Genomic DNA, 18,825 nt, shown 5'->3' with positions numbered 1-18,825 from the left:
AAATCTCCACAGGCTTAGCTGATCCCCGCCAGCCTCCCCCTCCCCCGCCCCGCCGCCATGGCAGTCAGCCCAACCCTTACATGTTTTAGTCCCTAATCCTTCAGTCACCCTATCCTGTCCCTATCCTCCCCACCCCCACAGAATCTCTGAGATCCTCCAAGAAGCCCTAGGGCCTTGAGGAGCACAGCTGGAGTGCACTTCCCTCCTGAGTCTGTTTCCGTCTGCCTTTTCTCCAGCTGTTCATTGTGTCCATCAGAGGTCCTGACCTTCTGCCCTAAATGTACCTGGGACCTTGGGAAGCTGCTGCTGCTGCTCATCTCACTCTAACATGAGGTCCTTCCTTCACAGCCTTTCACTTGTTTCCAAACTTCACCAGGCCCAGCGTATGCCTGTCCTCTGCCACCATCGTCACCACCACCTTCTTCACCATCATCATCATTATCACCACCACCTCTATCATTACCAACATCATCACCACCACCTTCATCATCACTGTCATCACTATCTTCACCATCACCATCATCACCATCACTGTCACTACATCATCACCATCATCCAAAAAGCTTATTGAACACTTACTGTATCTGTTTAATAAACATATCCTCTCACTTAATCCTCATATCAACATACACAGGTAGGTATAATCATTTCCCTCTCTTTGCAAACCAAAACTAAAGTATAACAGACATAGAAAACGAACTTCTGATTGCCAAAGGGGAAGGGGGAGGGATAAATCATGGATTTAAGATGAACAGATACACACCTCTATGTAAAAGATAGATAAACAACAAGGACCTACTGTATAACACAGGAAACTATATTGGCACAAGGAACTAATAACCTATAATAGAAAAGAATCTGAATAAGAATATATATATAATATTTATAACCAAGTAACTTTGCTATTGCTATACACCTGAAACACTGAAAATCAACTATGCTTCAATTTTTATAAAGGGAACATTGTCACCTGCCCAAACCCTGCTAAAGTATAAAGAGATTAAGTAACATGCTCAAGGTCACCCAGGTAGAAAGCAGCTGAGGCAAGAATGAAACCTGACTGTCCAACACAAAAGCTCCCACTCTCAACAGGTACCCTCCACAGCTTCCCCCAAACACTTGCATGCAGATTGGTTGATGGGTTAATTCACTGAATACAAGTAATGAAAGAGAAAAGTCATTCAATCATTCAGCAAATGTGTATGGAGTTCCTACTATGTGCCTAGCACTGTGCCAGGCTCCTGGGAGGTGATGGTGATAAAGATGGGAAGTACCTCTGCTCCCCTTGGAGCTTAAAGTCTGGGGAAAGGAGTTAACAACAACCATTGATTCAGAGATGAAATGATGGTGCCCTTGGGAGAGAATTCAGGAGACGTGAACTTGGAAGATGACCTTGGCAGGTGGTCTGCTGAGTTTCAGGTGCCAGAATAAAGCAAATGAACAAATGAAATCATTCAGAAGGTGATGGAGCTGCTGGCTGGGAGCTCAGAGATGCGGTGTGGGAGGTGTGGACCTGGCAATGACATAAATAACGTTGACAGTTCAAGATAGGAGCCTCAGCCAAGATTAACATAGAGAAAATGAAGTCTAGAGATGGGTGCCAAGCTGTGGAGGATGATCCAGAAAGGATGGACACCCTCCTGAGAAGGAATGATCACAGCATATTAAAGAGGCAGGAAACTGAGGCAGCGTGAAGGGGAAGGGGTTGCCAGGTAATAAAGCCGAAGGGCTCAGGTAGAATGGCAAAAAAGAGCTCAAAGTTCTTTCCATTTGATCTAAAGGAAGTTTTTGGGGTTTTTTAGCTGATTTCTAAGAGCACAGCTTCCATAGAGGGGTGAGGGTAAATGACAGCTTATAGGGGACTCGAAGGGGGAACTGATGATGAGGAAAAGGTAATAGCCACTTCCTGAAAACACCCCAGGTTTCCCAGGTGGCTCAGAGGGAAAGAATGCGAGTGTCAATGCAGGAGATGTGGGTTTGATCCCTGGGGTGTAAAGATCCCCTGGGGAAGTAAACGGTGACCGACTCCAGTTTTCTTGCCTAGGAAATCCCATGAACAGAGGAGTCTGGGGGGCTACACTGCAGGAGGTTGCAAAGAGTCAGACTCTCAAAGAGCGACTAAAACAACAACAAAATTCACCCCACGTTGAAAAGTTGGCATGGAAATCAGGTAGTACAGGCAGTTCAAGGAATAAAATGCTGAACAAAATCAGTTTTACTCATTATGTGACCTGACCCAACTATGAATATGTTTAAAGAGGACTGTCACTGGATTTAAAATAGAACTGTTTAAAACCATGCCAAGTTAAATGGGACCCCCAGAGTTGTCCAACCCAAATGAATGGTGGTCTCTGCTCTCTAGTTCCTGTTTCGGATCCCGACTTCGTTTAGTTCAGCAGATTCTTTTTCCTTTTATAACTAAAATTTTAAAAATAAGGGAAACCATCTAGTTAATCCACCCCTCCCCCTCAATGTATTTTTCCTTAGGGAAACATTTACATTCTTATGACCCCAAATGCTAAGCCAATAAAAGCAGAGGCAGAATCCATTCTTCATTGTTATCAGCAAAAATAAGCAGAAGAAAATGAAAGGCTCAAAGAATTGTGGCATTTTGGGGGGAGAAAAATGACTTTTTGGTCTTTGTATTTTTATCTTCTCTGCCATCATAATTTAGATAGACAGAGAACAGGCCTGGCAATCGGCCGCATCCATAAGGCCAAATAGCTCGTTCCCCAGAAGATTTGGAAAAGAGTGTTGCGGCATCTTCATAAAAGCTCTGCAGGCTTAGGCTGGGACCGTGGGAGACCCTGGGAGTGAGCTGTTCCTGTTGAAAGACATTGTTAGATCCAACACCAGCATTTGCCTATTTGGGAGTCATAAAGATGCAATCTTCCTAGAATCCTCATCACATAAAGATCTCTGTTCCAATTCAGGCTCAGACACCAAAGGAGTGAGTGCAGCAGAAAGAACCAAGGAGCGATAGCCTAGCCTCAGGTCACAGGCACTCTGGAGAGGCTGAGGCAACCAAGGTCATTTTGGCTTGAAAAAGGAAACGGAGAAAAGATAGGGATCACAGATCACGTGAGTCAGTCGCTGTTAGCTCTTTCTGTTAAGAACAAAACAAGAAGGCGTGGTTTAAACTCCACAAGAAGGCTGCAGTTGGAGATTAGGAAAGAATTTCTGACCAGTTGGTTTGTAAACATTGCTCAGGGCTGTAGAGATGATTCAGGTTCAGATTCAGCATCCTCCTTTGTGACCCTGAGCAAGTTTCTTACCCTCTCTGTGCCCCAATTTCCACCCAAGTAGCGACTAAGTAGCAAGTAACCATTGTAAGTTGTTCATGGGTTAATCCAGGTAAAAATCCATCATAAACACTCCACAGGTGTCAGCTCTCACGGTCTCTGCTGTGAGCATGGTCATCATTCTTTTTACCCAAGCGACACTCATCTCAATCCACAAGGTCAGATGTGAAAGAAGCATAACTTTATATTTTCTTAAATTTTGTTTATTTTTAATTTTGGACCCACTAGGTCTTTGTTGTGGCATACAGGCTTTCTCTAGTTGCAGAGTACAGCCTCTGGAGCATGCAGGTTCAGTAGTTGTGGTATGTGGGCTTAGCTGCCCTGCAGCATGTGGGATTTCAGTTCCTTAATCAAGGATTGAATCCGCATCCTCTGCATTGGAAGGTGGATTCTTTACCACTGGACCACCAGGGAAGTCCCAACACTATTTTTCTCAAATGAGGGGATGACAGAGGATGAGATGGTTGGATGGCATCACTGACTCAATGGATACAAGTTTGAACAAACTCTGGGAGATGGTGAAGGACAGGGAAGCCTGGCATGCTGCAGTCCACAGGGTTGCAAAGAGTCAGACACAACTGAGCGACTGAACTGAACTGAAATTCACCATCTATTTCAAGCCTCCATTTGGAAGAAGATGCATCTCTGGTGATCCAGCGTCACCTCCTTTCCTTGGGGGCAGGGTTGACTTCCACACAGCCAAGGTGCTGGGGGGATGGGCTGGTGCGCATTCCCCAGAGACCCAGGTGTGGTCTCAGGCCTCAGTTCACACAGGTAGCTGTCACCCCCTCAGGCCCAGATCTCTTCCAGCTTCTACCACAGTCTGTGTGGGGACAGATGTCTGTAGGGAGGCTCTCGTATGGCTCCTTTCTGCTCAGTAAGCTCATCCCCTCCCCGGAGTTGGGCCCAAGAATGGTGAGACCCAGGACCCCCACCCCTGTTGACTGACTCCCCCAGACCTGTTCTCTCCCTTCCTCAGGCCTTGAGAGGGCAGAGTATGAGACCCACCTTGCCTGTGACCTAAACCTTCATGTACACAACTTACTCCCTGACTCGCTGCTCTCCTCTGAGGACAGACAGGGACTGAGGCTTTGGTTAGTTCACAGTATTATCCCACCAGGCTTCCCTGGTAGCTCAGCTGGTAAAGAATCCACCTGCAATGCAGGAGACCTGGGTTTGATCCCTGCGTTGGGAAGATCCTCTGGAGAAGAGAAAGGCTTCCCACCCCAGTATTCTGGCCTGGAGAATTCCATGGACTATATAGTCCATAGGGTCGCAAAAAATCAGACACAACTGAGCAACTTTCACTGTCACTTCACTTTCACTTTTCATTAACCCACCGCTGCCTGTAGACTTTAGTCTCTCACTCCATCCCCAGCAGAAGACTCCTGGTGTGGACTTCTCGACACCTCTCTTACATAACTGCCTTCTGTCTGTACAGAGTCACGAAAGACCCTCCTGTGAAAACATGCGGCCCCTCTCAGAACCCTTCTCCAAGGGTCAGCACCTACCATCACCATCCTAAGAGCGCACCTCATGGTACTGACCACAGGCAGACACGATAACACATCACTTTCTGTTATGGCATGTGGCATAAGGTGGGCTGGAAACCTCAGCTAATTTCATTCCATTTCTAGATCTAAATATAGAAAACACATGCAGTAAAAGACAAAAATAAAGGGTAAAATTGTTACAAAAAGAAAATAAGACGAATGAGGAAGAACTCACCCCAGCTGGTTGTAGGACAGCCACTGGAGAGGACCTGCTTTTCCAGCAACCAGGATCCCAGGGTCTCCCCAGTCCTGAAGCTCCCCCCAGGGTCCTCAGGAGGAAAACACAGCATAAGACGGAGAATTAGGCCTCGGTGATACCCATGCATGCATGCATGTGTGCTCAGTCGTGTCTGACTTTTTGCAACCCCATGGACCAGAGCCCGCCAGTCTCCTCTGTCCTTGGGATTATCCCAGCAAGAGTACTGGAGTGGGTGGCCATTTCCTCCGCCAGGGGACCTTTCCCATCCAGCGATCGGACCTACATCTCCTGCAGCTCCTGCATTGGCAGGACGGTTCTTTACCTTCGTGCTACCTGGGAAGGCCTCAATAATACCTGCACAGGAAGTCATACATAAGTTTCCCAGGGCTCCTCATACCTCCTGGCTGTGGACCCAGAACATCTTGACAAAGGAAATCTCCATGAAAATATTAATAATTCCATAGGGGCCAGGACTATGCAGTATACATACGCACCTCTGCTGTTTAAATAAACAATAACAGGATAAATAAACCTAATTAAAGTTTAGTAGGTTTAAGAGAGGTGAACACACTGTATATCCCTTGGACTGTCCTTACCGCATTGTTCTTACTGATTACCAAGAAGTTCAGGTTAGGGCGACCCACCACTCCATTTCCTGGGTCTGAGGGCTTTCAGTGCGAAAACCAATACAGTCAGGGATGACTGGGGCAGTTGGCCATTCTGGTCCAGAAGAACCCTTCCTGCCTGGTGCTTTAACTATAGCCATCCTGCCTTGCTGGTTAAGTGCAAACTTTTAAATGTTGATGATCATAGGTGGGTCTGACACCTTCTGAGGAAACCTAAGGAACCAGCAGGAAGTAGAGAGTGGCCAGACCTCTCCCAAGGGACTGATGGTTGGATAATGGATGGTGGATGGATGAATGAATGGATGCATGGGTAGAAGGATGGATGCATGGATAGACAGATGGATGGATGAATAGACGAATAGATGATGGATGGTGGAGGGATGGATGCTAGATGGTAGATGGATGAATGAGTGGGTGGTGGATGGTCAAATGAAGTCATTAGGCCTAGTAACTGATCAGACACCTCTTTTAAGTAAATATGGCATCAATATTCAAAATTTACATTCTTAACATGAGTTGTGGGTCTTAACATTCTTCTGTTTCAAAATGAAGTGGAGGAGGATCCATTAGGAGGATAACAGACTCTGAGCTGAGTAAGAACTCAGCCTCTAGTGTATTACACTTTGCTTGGAAAAGGAACATCCCCCATCAGAACTCATTTAAATCTCTGTGGAATGGAAGTAAATAAGTTATGTGTCTCCAAAATGAATTCATCTCAGAAGAGTTCCTTGAGAATCTTGGATGCAAACTGCTCCTTCAGAGCCAAGATTAACACATATCTTACAGAAAAGTGAAAAGAATATTTCCAGTTACCCCTGAAGAAACAGATTACTATATTGAGTCAACAAGCAGTTATCTTAAAACCTCCAAAGAATTAGAGGAGTTCTCCTTAAGTTTTACTCTTTATTTGAAAGACCAGTTTGAGGGCTTCCCTGGTGGCTCAGATGGTAAAGAATCTGCTTGCAATGCAGGAGACCTGGGTTTGATCCCTGGGTCAGGAAGATGCCTGGAGAAGGGAATGGCAATCCACTCCAGTATTCTTGCTTGGAAAATCCCATGGACGGGGAGCCTGGTGGGCTACAGTCCATGGGATAGCAAAGAGTTGGACATGACTGAGCGACTAACGCTTTCTTTGAGGGTAGCCAGATCTGTGGCTTTGGTGGAGCAATCACCAAACCTCAGTGACAGCCCTGTTTTCTATCTCTGGGATATCCCTCTTTTGACCACCAAACATTTTCTTTAATTAAAGCAGTTTGTGTGCCTTATTCTTCCTTGCATGTGTGCTAAGTCTCTTCAGGTGTTTCCAACTCTTTGTGACCCTACAGACCGTAGCCCACCAGGCCCCTCTGTCCATGGGATTCTCCAGGCAAGAATACTGGAGTGGGTTGCCATTTCCTTCTCCAGGGGATCTTCCCAACCCAGGGACTGAACCCACGTCTCTTGCATCTCCTGCATTGACATGCCAGTTCTTTACCACTAGCACCACCTGGGAAGCCCGCCTTACTCTTAGCAGACTCCAATAAAGACTGCCCAGACACAAAGAAGGAAAATTCGATGTGTCTAGGTCCCTCATAGCTCAGTTGGTAAAGAATCCGCCTGCAATGCAGGAGACGCCAGTTCAATTCCTGGGTGGGGAAGATCTGCTGGAGGAAGGATAGGCTACCCACTCCAGTATTCTTGGGCTTCCCTTGTGGCTCAGCTGATAAAGAATCCACCTGCAATGTGGGAGACCTGGGTTCAATCCCTGTGTTGGGAAGATTCCCTGGAGAAGGGATAGGCTACCCACTCCAGTATTCTGGCCTGGAGAATTCCATGGACTATATAGTCCATGGGGTCACAAGGAGTTGGACACGACTGAGTGACTTTAAAAAAAGAGAGAGAGAATCAAGGGTGACCAAGTATTTACTCTGTCCCAGACTAGCTCACATGCCCCAGAAGACCATTCTCTTTAAAAACTTACCCTTGGTGAGATTTTCGAAGATTTAGAGAACTTACTTTTCACTGATTTTGTTTCGGAGATAATGATCAAGTTTTATTTTCTTTTTAATAATTGTGCAAAGTATGGGTTCATGGATGTTGCTAGTATTTTCCACTAGTCTGGAATAGAAATGTGCCTCTGTGTGTTTAATTCTTTCACCTCTGTTTTAGTTAGCTCATGTTCTGGGGAATTCTGCAAGGGGAATAAAACTGGAAGAAGACTGGGTTATTGCTTGAGGTCTATTATTTAGAGTCACAAAGCCCTGTGCCCATCACTAAATGTTTCTCAGCCTCAGCCTGCCTGACCTGCAAAATAGAGCTAGTGCTATCACCCTCCTATCACAGACCTTGTCATCATCACCGGAACTAGTAGCAAGCTATAGCCACAATTAGCATAGTTAAATAACAAACAGGAAATGTCATCCTTTTAAGTGGAAGAAATCAGGACAAAAGCAAACTTGCATTATATCAACGTGGCTTTGAACCTACATGTTAGATTGTAACCTAGCTTCACTCACCTACCCACGATATAATCATCTGATAATATCAGTGAGGCAAACAACAAAATAATTTGTTGTAATATAATTTTAAAATATATTTAAATATATATATATAAAATATAAAATAAATATTTAAAAATGTAAATATAAATATATTTATGTATTATATAAATACAAAATATTTATAAATATAAAAAATATATAAATATAAAAAATGTAAATATAAAAAAATATAAATAAATTTATATACATATAAATATAAAAAAATGAGTTTCTCTTACTGGGACTGCATTAGCTTACATGCCCTATACTTAGGTCTTTGGGTTTTATCACTAAAAAGCTACCTTAAAAAATTAAGCGTTGGGCACTTTCCTGGTATTCCAGTGGTTAGGACTCTGAGCTCCCAGTGCAGTGGGCCTGGGCTTGATTCCTGGTCAGGGAACTAGATCCCGTAAGCCGCAACTAAGAATTTACATGCTGCAACTAAAGATCCCTCATGCCATAACAAAGACTGAAAACCCTACATGTCGCAGCTAAAACCTGGTGCAGCCAAATAAATAAATACATTTTAAAACAATGAATGGATTTCCCTGGTGGCCCAGTGGTTAAGAATCTGTCTGCCAATGCAGGGGACGCAGGCTCAATCCCTGGTCCAGGAAGAGTCCACATGCCTTGGACCAACAAAGCCTGTGTACTGCAACTGCTAAAGCCCGTGCATCCCAGAGCAACAAGAGAAGCCACTGCAATGAGAAGCCCAAGCAATGCAACTGGAGAGTAGCCTCCATTCGCCACAAGTAGAGAAAGCCCTCTCATAGCAATAAATACCCAGCACAGCCAAAAATAAGTAAAAATATAAATACATTTAAAAGTTTTTAAAAATGAAGCCCTTACTCACTCATAGAGTCTGTAGAAGAAATAGGTTGGCATCACAGTGTCACTGGGTAGAGGGGGCATTATTAAGGTGTCATGGACACCCTTTTCTCAATTTCATTTCTTTACAGAACACAGGGAAAGCATTTATGAGGGTGGAGGGACTGGGGTTTATGGTAGTCCTCATTTCCAAGACTCTTTAAGCTTTAACTCCATCCATCCTCTTCCTCCTGTAAATATAATCCTGCCCAGAGATGGCTGTGTAAACTGCCAGGAGCAAGGATGCTCTGAGAACGGTTAGATTCACTTCCCCGGTTCTAGTTATATCAGATTCTGCAGCCTGGCCTTTTAAAAATATTCTGAGAGTCCTAAGCATTATTTAGAGGCTCAGATACCAGCCAGATGCACCCTGACCTCTGTCCTCATTTTCATGGCTGGAGGGGTAGCCTTCAGCAATTTCTTCACTGCCTCTTGTCACTCAAGTGTGCATTTTTATTTTTTTATTTTGTTTTTTTCAAGTGTGCATTTTTAAAAGTTCTTCCCAGGGAGCCTTGAATCTGTTCAGCTCATTCATTTCCAATTTCTCTTGTTCCAGCTAAGAGGGGAGGGTTTAGGAATCAAAACACTTAAGAGGATCACAAAGAGTCGGACACGACTCAGCAACAACACCAGAGGAGTCTGCAGAAGTGAGAAAAGAAAGTCTTAGAGGGGATGAGATCTCTGAGTTTAGACACTTAAGGGCACTGAATTCCTCTGGGAAAGGAATTAGACGTATTTGGCATGACATCAGAGAGCAGAGCTGGGACCACTGGGCGGAGTCATGTGGAAGCAGATTTCAGCTCAGTATGGTGAGGAACAACTTTCAGAACCGGAATGGGCTGCCTCATGAGGGAGAGAGTTCCCCAGCACTGAAGGTATGCCAACTGAGATACTCTGAGCCCTTATCAAGAGGGGATTTGCTTGGTTTAAGGGCTGAACCTAGGGGCCTCTGAGGTCCTTTCAGTTGGAGACACCAGGATTCCAAGTTGATCAGTGAGTGTTCTTAGACCTGGGCATTCCCCCACATTTCTGAGTCTTACCTCCCCCTTCAGACTTTGCAGAAAGCCTGGAGGAAGAACATTTCACATTCCCCAGTAACATTTGCCCCGCCCAGGTGAAAAGGTAAAGGTGTCAGACACACACCTGTGAGATGAGGGTGTCAGACACACACCTGTGAGATGAGGTTCTTGCTCCCTCCGGGCAGAAGTAGGAAGGCAGTAAACTTCGTGATTAGCATTCTTTCATTCTCCCCTGAAGCCCACTGCTCTTACAAAACGGTCTTTTTTTTTTTTTCTATTAAAACAAAGGGGTTGTTGAGTTCATCACATCCTTCCCAAGAGTAAAAAAAAGATTAAAACAGCCTGGGACACAGAAGGTGCTCAATACATCTCTTTTAAAAGACCAAATGAATACAATTTTTTTTTAATTGGAGGATAATTGTTCTACAGTGTTGTTTGGTTTCTGCCATACAACAAAGCGAATCAGTCATAATTATATATATCTCTCCCCTCTCTGTTGAGCCTCCCTCCCCCCTCCCATCTCGCCTCTCTAGGTCTTTATAGAGGGCCAGGCTGGGCTCCCTGTGTTATATATAATAGCAGCTTCCCATTAGCTATCTATTTTACATATGGTAGTGCATATATGTCGATGCCACTGTCTCAATTCATCCTACCCTCTCCTTCCACCACTGTGTCCACAAGTTCATTCTCTGCATTTTAAAAGCAAGAGTGTATACAACATTTGACACAAAAGTCAAATGTGTGTGTGTGCTCAGATGCCCGATTCTCTTATGTCTCCTACATTTTCAGGCAGGTTCTTTACCACTAGGGCCACCTGGGAAGCCCCAAGTATTATATATTCTTCATTTATTCACTCAACAAATGTGCTGTTTACCAATAGCTGGATTCAATGAAATCTTCTGCATTTTCTTTACAGCAGCCCCTGCCCCTGGAATCTAGCTGACACTCTCCTCACGACTCATCTGACCTTAGCTGTGGGCTCTAGTCAAGGTGGGGTCTGCGGAGTTAAAAAACAGAGAACTGTCCAATCTGTCCTGAAAACAGCTGAATTTAACAACAACAACAAAGGAGAATATTCTTTTCTGAAGACACTTAAGCAACTGTTCCAGCAAACACCAGTTAGTAAGGAAGGTCCATGTGCAGGTCCACACACATTTCTAAATTATTCTGGCTGTACTCCTAATTCAAAGAGGAGGGTTATAAGACCATTTTTGCTGCTTCTTAGGGGCATGACCTGGGCTTCCCAGATGACGCTAGCGGTAAGGAACCCACCTGCCAATGCAGGAAACATAAAGAGACATGGGCTTGATCCCTGGATCGGGAAGATCCCCTGGAGGAGGGCATGGCAACTCACTCCAGAATTCTTGCCTGGAGAATTCCGTGGACAGAGGAGCCTGGTGGACCATAAGGTTGTAAAGAGTCGGACGTGACTGAAGCAACTTAGCACACACACACAGGGGCATGATCTGGTCCAAGCCACAACTTTGCAAAACCCCAATGTCCTCATTCAAACATCTCAAGTCCCCTCCCCACTTCAACAATCTTTGAAGGAGATCCTTCCCCTTGCTTGGAATGTTTGATATTCAAATTCAGTGCACCATACAAGAAACTTCCATGGTACGATTTTAAAAAAACAAGCTGTAATTTATGGAGTGCCTCTTATTCCAATTTGGAATAATATTCCACAGTACTTTATAGCATTTACAGTTCCCCAAAAGCATGGGAGATAGATCTTCTTATCCTCATTCATGGGGGAGGGAACAGATTCAAAGAAAAATATTGAGTCAGTGATGCTTGGCACTTGGCACAACTGACTTGAACTCCACCTTATTTCAAGTCCTTGTTCTCAACATGCCTCGTTCCAAAGTGCTGCTGGTTGTTGAAACAGGACTGATTCTTCAAGGACAAACTATTCATTCAGACTTTTTCATATTCCTCCTCTTTCTTATTCTCCTACTTATATTTATTTAGTTAGGTAGCTGTTTGGCTATGTCCGGTCTCAGTTGCCACATGTGAGATATTTCATTTGTTTTGACGTGTAGACTCTCTAGTTGCGGCACACAGGTTCTGGAACCCAAGGGCTTAGTAGTTGTGGCTCCCTGGCTTAGTTGCTCTGCCACAGGTGGGATCTAGTTCCCGGACCAGGGATCAAACCTACGTCTCCTGCATTGTAAGGCAGATTCTTAACCACTGGACTACTTGGTAAGTCCCTTCTCCTTCTTAACAACAGTTTTTAACTCAACCCCTCCACCAGAGGTTTCATGGGGATGGGAAAAACCATACACTATTGGTAATTCTCTAGAGTCCTTAGAGTAAACCACATCATCATGTCCTACGAAGGTCAAAATAAATATATCCCCAACTCATCTTTCTTTAGCTGGATCCCCCAAATGTCCCAGACTGTCCCAACCTTAGTCAAGAGGAAAGTATGGATGAAAGGAGATGGCAGTTTTACCAGATTACAGCTGAAAGACTGCACTTTTCAAGGTTTATAAAATATATGAAGATGTAAACATGTTGCAAAGTCCCCTTCCAGGGCTTTGGAAGGGCCACTGAAATGAGGAGCACCTAAACTGTACCTTCAACAGCTGCAGATAAATGCACCTCCAGCCCCATGTTGCTCAGTAGTATTTTTAAATGAGATTTCTCCTCATTTACATCTGGCTACAGATGCATTCATCTTTTAAATGGAAATAATGACTGTGATTAAATATGGCCATATTTTTCTATTATTACTATCATACATGATGGATTTCCATTCTTACCTTAAAACAGAGTTCTTTGAGTCTAATTATTTTAATCCATCATGCAACCACAGAACTTCAGAGCTGGAAAGACACAGAACTCCTTTAATCTACAAGCCTGGATTTTCAGAGATGAGAAAACTGAGACACAGGCCAAATCTAGAAAGACAGGTGCTTGTCTGTAGTAGTCATGAGAATGGACTTGGCCAGACTTGCGAGTGTTTACTCTGCCCTGGGGAGGAAGAAAGACAAGTATGTTTGCCATTCCCAGAAAAGTGTGCTCTACTTGGGGAATCTGTATGTACTTAATGCAAGATCGTATCTTAAAAGAGTGAAATTGTCAGAGGTAAGAAGTGTGATCCCAGCATGTTCAACACTTTTAAAGTTTAAAATGAGAAGTTCATAACAACCTCCCTTACCAATATGAGGCTCCCACCAGTCAACCTATCCTGAACCAAAGACCTGTCAGTTCTTCTGAGAAGCCCATTGGGGGCTGAGAATTATACGGTTTGAAGAAACTTCCAAAGGCCCTCCGTTTTTATCCCAAGATTATTGTTTTGGGCCAGAAGCCCTATAAAACTTTACTGCAACAGGCAGGGATGGTGTGTTCTATAAAATACAAATGTGTATATGTGTGCATGTGTGTGTGTATGCAAGTGAACGTGCATGGGCTCATGCATATAAGGGGACAGAATAACATGTTTCTGAGAATAGAAATACAAAATAGTTGAGTTGATCCTAGGAGGAAAATGATCAACCCAATAATTACTTTTCAAATTAACTGCATCATGTAAAATAAAATTTTAGTTACAGCTTTTGAAGAAATCATCATAAAGTCAGTAACTCTAGATGATGACTCCATGTCAATATCCAAATGCAAGTGATTTATTGCTCTGCTCGTGGTCTTAGGTGAGGAGTCATGTACAGACGACCTCTAGGAGACTATGGAGGGGGACGAAGGAGGCCTGGAGCAGGGACCCTCCCTCCAGACTCCGGGTTTTCAGACTTTTCTTCTTCTTTTAAAAGCCATGGACCTTTCTCCAAATGAAGTGGTACAATAAACTCAATAGGTAACATGAAGAGGGAAGCTGTTGTAATTCAAGCCAGGATGAAGGCTCTGTCCCCATCTCCCCTATAAACCCTATAAACATGGACATACAGACACCCCCTCCCAACCTCCCCATGTTCTGGGCCGTATGACACCTCAGAATCCCAGAAACCCTTGCAGCAAGGATTTTTAAACCCAGTTCCTGAGCACTGCAGATAAATACAAGTGATGGAGCTGAAGAAATCAGATAGCCTCTATTGGAAATCACAGCCATGGCCACAGAGTGTAGTGAGATTTTTGCGAAAGCTTAAACTGGGAAAGATCAAACAGGCTGGAGCAGTGCTGTCTAATGGAACATTTACAAATGTCAATAGAACATTTTGGAAATGTTCTGTGTCCATGCTGCCCAGTACATTAACCACAAGCCATGTTTGGCTACTGAGCCTTTGCTTATGGCTGGAGGACTGAGAACTTTATTTTTTATATTATGTAGATTTAATTAACTGAAATGTAAGTTTATCAAGCCACATCTGGCTGGTGGCTACCATTAATATGTTGGACAATGCAGTTCTACAGCATTTCTCTTCTGCTGGTAAAAATACAAGCACAGACTCTGCAACAACATACGTGTCTATACTTCCTATGGAAACATCTAAGGGAGCAGATCCTCCATTCTTCTGCTTTTTTTCTTTATTCCACCCAAAGGAAGTCTCAGATGAGAATGCTTTCCTGCTAGATTTCTACTGTTGTTGAAACAAATGACTACTGACAGAGTGGCTTCCAACAACACAAGTGAATTCTCTTAGATTTCTAGAGGCCAGAAGTCCACAAGGAATCTCCCTGGGCTTAAATCAAAGTGTTGGCAGGACTGTGTTTTTCTGGAGGCTCTAGGCAAGAATCTGTTTTCTTGACTTTTCCAGTTTCTAGAGGTCGCCCACAGTCCTTGGCTTGTGGCCTATCTCTCTGTCTTCAAAGTCAGCAGTGGACCATCTTTAAATATCTCGCTGACTCTGCTGCCATCAGCACGTCCCATCTCTGATTCTCTCTGACTCTATCTCTCCTTCCTCCTACTTGTGAGGATCCTTGTAATTACTCTGGTCCCATCTGGACAAGCTGAGATAATCTCCTGCCTCAAGAATCTTAATTTAATCACAACCACAAACTACTTCTTGCCATGTTAAATGACATGTTCACAGGCTCCTAGGCTGTGGGCATATCTGGGTAGGGGGCATTATCCTGACTATTGCATCTTTCTTGTGAATTATCTTAAAGTAAGGCCAGGACCTTTGTGTCAAATTCATGAAAGCTCAGCTTCTAGAAAGTAGCCCTAGTGGGTAAGGCTTCAGCTCAGGCACCCACAAGTGGGTTGAGGTTTTCTCAGTATTGTTTGGTCTAGTCTAGTGGTTCTCCAACTTTCGCCAGCTTCACAATCATCCAGACAGCTTGTTGAAACAGGTTGTCGAACATGAACTCTAGAGACTCAGCAGATTTGGGCAGTCCAAGAATTTGCATTTCTCAGTCACATAAAATATTTTTTTAAATGTTTATTTGTTTATTTTTGGCTGCCTTGGGTTGTTGCTGCAGTGTGTGTACTCCGTAGTTGTGGCACACAGGCTTAGTTGCCTGTGGCATGGGGGATCTTCCCAGACCAGGGATCAAACCAGCGTCCCCTGCATTGGCAACCAGATTCTTCTACACTGTCCACCAGGGAAGCCCTCAGATAAGATATTTTTAACATACTCCCACAAATTCTTTGACACTCCTCCCTGCAAATGGTAGACTGGATTTAGTGACTTGCTTCTAACTGTATTTGATGGACGTAAAGGTATGTGATTTCCAGATGAGATATTAGAAGGCACAGTTCTATTTTAGAATAGAACAGTCTTCTTTCTGTTTCTGTGTCTGTCTCTGTGTCTTTCAGTTCATACACACTGGGGAGGCCAACCGCCATGTCTTGAGGCCATTCCAGCAGCAGCCTAGGGAGGAGACAAAACCTACTGCCAACACCCAGCCCCGGGAATCGGCCACCTTGGAAGGTTTGCTCCAGCCCCAGTCAAGCCTTCAGATGACTGTAGCTCTGGATAACACTTTGTCTACATTCTCAGGAGAGCTCCTGAGCCAAGATCTCTGAGCTGTCACTCCTACATCCTGACCCACAGAAACTGAAAAAAATAATATTTATTGGTGTTTAAAGCCCCCAAATTGGGAGCAAGTTGTTACGCACCACAGATAACTAATACATCAGAGGATGCTCATGCCTCTGATCTGAAGATCACCTTTTGGGACCCACTGGTCTGACCAGATGTTGTGGAAGGCACAGACTTTCTCCTGCCTGCACCGATAGGCACACAGACCGAGGTGAGGGTCACGTGCGCAGGTTTATAGAGACTGCATATTCACTTTCTCTTGTCTGCAGACACTTTCAGTCTCCACCGGTCACTCTTTCATGGAAGTACTTTTACCAGAAAGAATAACACCAACACTTCAGAGGGTAGCTGGACTCCAGAAGCTCATTTCTGTCTCCTCAGCCATAAAACATCTTCACGTGGTTGAAGAACCAGACAGGTTTAGGGAGAAGATTCATGGAGAAAATGATTCCAAGACTAGACCATCGTTCTCTCTCACGCTCTTTTCAGTCTGGAGGTGACTAAGATCAAGAAAAAGAACCACCACCCCCTCCACCCCCTCCAAAAAAAAATCAGAGCTCTTGACAAGAGAGGGAAAACTAGCCCTGGGAGCTTGGAGAGCAAGGGGCTTCCAACTGTTAACTAATGAGAAACTGAAAGTTCCCTGACTGTGTCAGGGGCCAGTGCCTAAGCCAGCTGTGGAGGAAACGGCAAGTTTACATTATCTGGGATGTCAGTGAGAGCCAAGTGGACACACACTTCCTGTCTGCCTCTCTCTGAAGATTAGCAAAGCCTTCAGCAAAGATGCTTCTCCAGGGGTTGCATGGGCTATTTACTTTCCCCATCGGCAGATGTGGGCCAAGAAAGGAAATAACAGCTCCAAGAGCGAGGGAGGAGAAATGGTTGTGAAGACAGACAGGCACAGGGGAAGGATGCTGAGACCAGGAATGGAGGGATGCTGGTCAGTGAGGACGGCTGTCTCTGGTCCAGGCACTGCCAGGCAAGCCGGCCAAGCAGATTCGCATCCGTGGTCCCTGCTCCATTTGATGGGGTTTCCCTGGCTTTTCCATTTATTTTATAGGCACTTAAAATATGACATATGATTCCACTTATATGAAACTCTTGGAAAGGCAAAACTAATATAGAATGACAGGAAGCAGAAAAGTGGTTGCCTCGGGCCAGCCTTGTGGAGAGAGATGACTGCAAAGGGCCATGTGGGGCTTTGGAAAGAGATGGAAAATTTCAGCATTTTTATTGTGGTAGTGGTTACATGGGTGTATACGTTTGTCAACATTTATTGAAATGTATGCTCAGAATGGGTATATTTTATTGTATATAATTTATGTCTCAATAATGTTGATCTTTAAAAACAAAAGTGCAACATACAGAGTGTCCTCTAATGGGGTTGTCGATGGCTGGTTTGTCAAAACAAGAGCTATTAATATCTGGTAAGAGGAGGGATTCAACCATTTAGATTAGACTAGGCTCAAAGGATGGGATTGTAACAAACGTATACAAATTGTAGGAAGCAGATCTCTACTCAATGTATCCACATCCGTCCTTGGCTTAACACAGTTTTATTGAAAGCACTGTGTGACAAGGTTTTGACCCTCAGGTATGCGTGAATGACTTAGCTTCTCTATTGCTCAAGTTAATTTTTGTTCAAAAAGTCAATATTGCAGAGAATGGAGGGAGTATCAATTAATTTGAGCTTTCCCCATTTTTCCCCACACATTAGTGTCTGTGTTCTAGTAGGCTGTCTTAGTGCCAAGCCACTGAGGGGACATCTAGGCTTCAAGCTGGGCATCTCCTGCAACAGAGATGCACACAATAGAGATGTCCTCCTCCTTCCCACTCTTGACCCTTGGTCATGACCCCTCCCACATGGCTGCAGAACTGGTCCTCACTGCAGTCCTCGTGACCTCTGTGGCCCCCTGCGCCACCCCTGAGCCACATTGAGGGGCAACATCATGGCCCCTCTGCCACTTCTGTGCCATGGTGGGGATGGGGGAGACCACACAGAGGTTTCTGTCAGTCTGTTCCTGGCCCATCTGCCTGAACACAGGACAAAGGCACAATGCGTGTACAGCGTGGTTGCCTCCAAGAGTCTACCGTGTAGACCACAGGTCCCCTCCACTCTTGGGTCCCCAAAACAGCCTGAAATTAGCACTTCAGCACTATCATAGTGGTAACTGGATCTAGACTCCCTGGGCTCAAAATCTCACTCTGCCAGTTGTTAGCTGCACAACCTGGGCAGAGGTTGTGAACAGATTCACTGCTGATAAAGTCAGTGGCAGTGGTTGCATTATAATTCAGGTCTTCTTAGTTCCCAGTCAGGTTTTTTCCTCCAAAACAAGCACATAGTACTGTCTTGGTGAAATCAAGGAAAACTAGTATTTTTGTTTTTGCCAATAGATGATGGCATGGTTTATTGAGGACCTTATTTTGTCAACAGCCTGTATGTGCCACCATGCAAACATTTCCTTCAGCTGTATCAGCAGAAGAGACATTGAGATCTATCAGCTTTAAAACAACAAAACAACAAGTGGGAGCCAACGAAAAACCAGGGAGGTAAGATGGGTTTCCTCTCTGGCTCATAGACTTGGACTCATTAAATCCTAGAAGCACCTGTGGATGCTCTGTTCGCTCATTAGCCTCAGCATCTATCTGCATCATTTTACTCTGTCTGTATCACGTTACTCTTCTGTGCCCAGATTAATCTGGGACCTCTTGTTACACGATTGAGTCTAACCAGATTCTCACTGAAAATGGGGAATGTAGGATTACAGTAATTAGCCTGGTCCTTCAGGGAGGCTATTTCC

The 18,825-nt window shown here is 44.4% G+C and overlaps 1 long non-coding RNA gene across 1 annotated transcript in view; it reads right to left on the bottom strand.

Annotated features, from left to right (window-relative positions):
* LOC122681756 overlaps window positions 1-11,489 on the bottom strand; it is a 67,120-nt gene extending 55,631 nt beyond the window's left edge. Inside the window, exons 1-2 of the long non-coding RNA XR_006337098.1 lie at window positions 11,440-11,489; window positions 5,031-5,124 (exon numbers count right to left, since the gene is read on the bottom strand). This is a non-coding gene — a long non-coding RNA (uncharacterized LOC122681756). The remainder of the gene's footprint in view (window positions 1-5,030; window positions 5,125-11,439) is intronic.
* Between the last annotated feature and the right edge of the window lie 7,336 nt (window positions 11,490-18,825).

The sequence above is a fragment of the Cervus elaphus genome, chromosome 23, assembly GCF_910594005.1.
Source record: "Cervus elaphus chromosome 23, mCerEla1.1, whole genome shotgun sequence".
In the NCBI taxonomy this organism is placed as follows: domain Eukaryota; kingdom Metazoa; phylum Chordata; class Mammalia; order Artiodactyla; family Cervidae; genus Cervus; species Cervus elaphus.
Note: the sequence above shows the minus strand (reverse complement) of the source record. Positions and strands in the feature narration are given on the sequence as shown.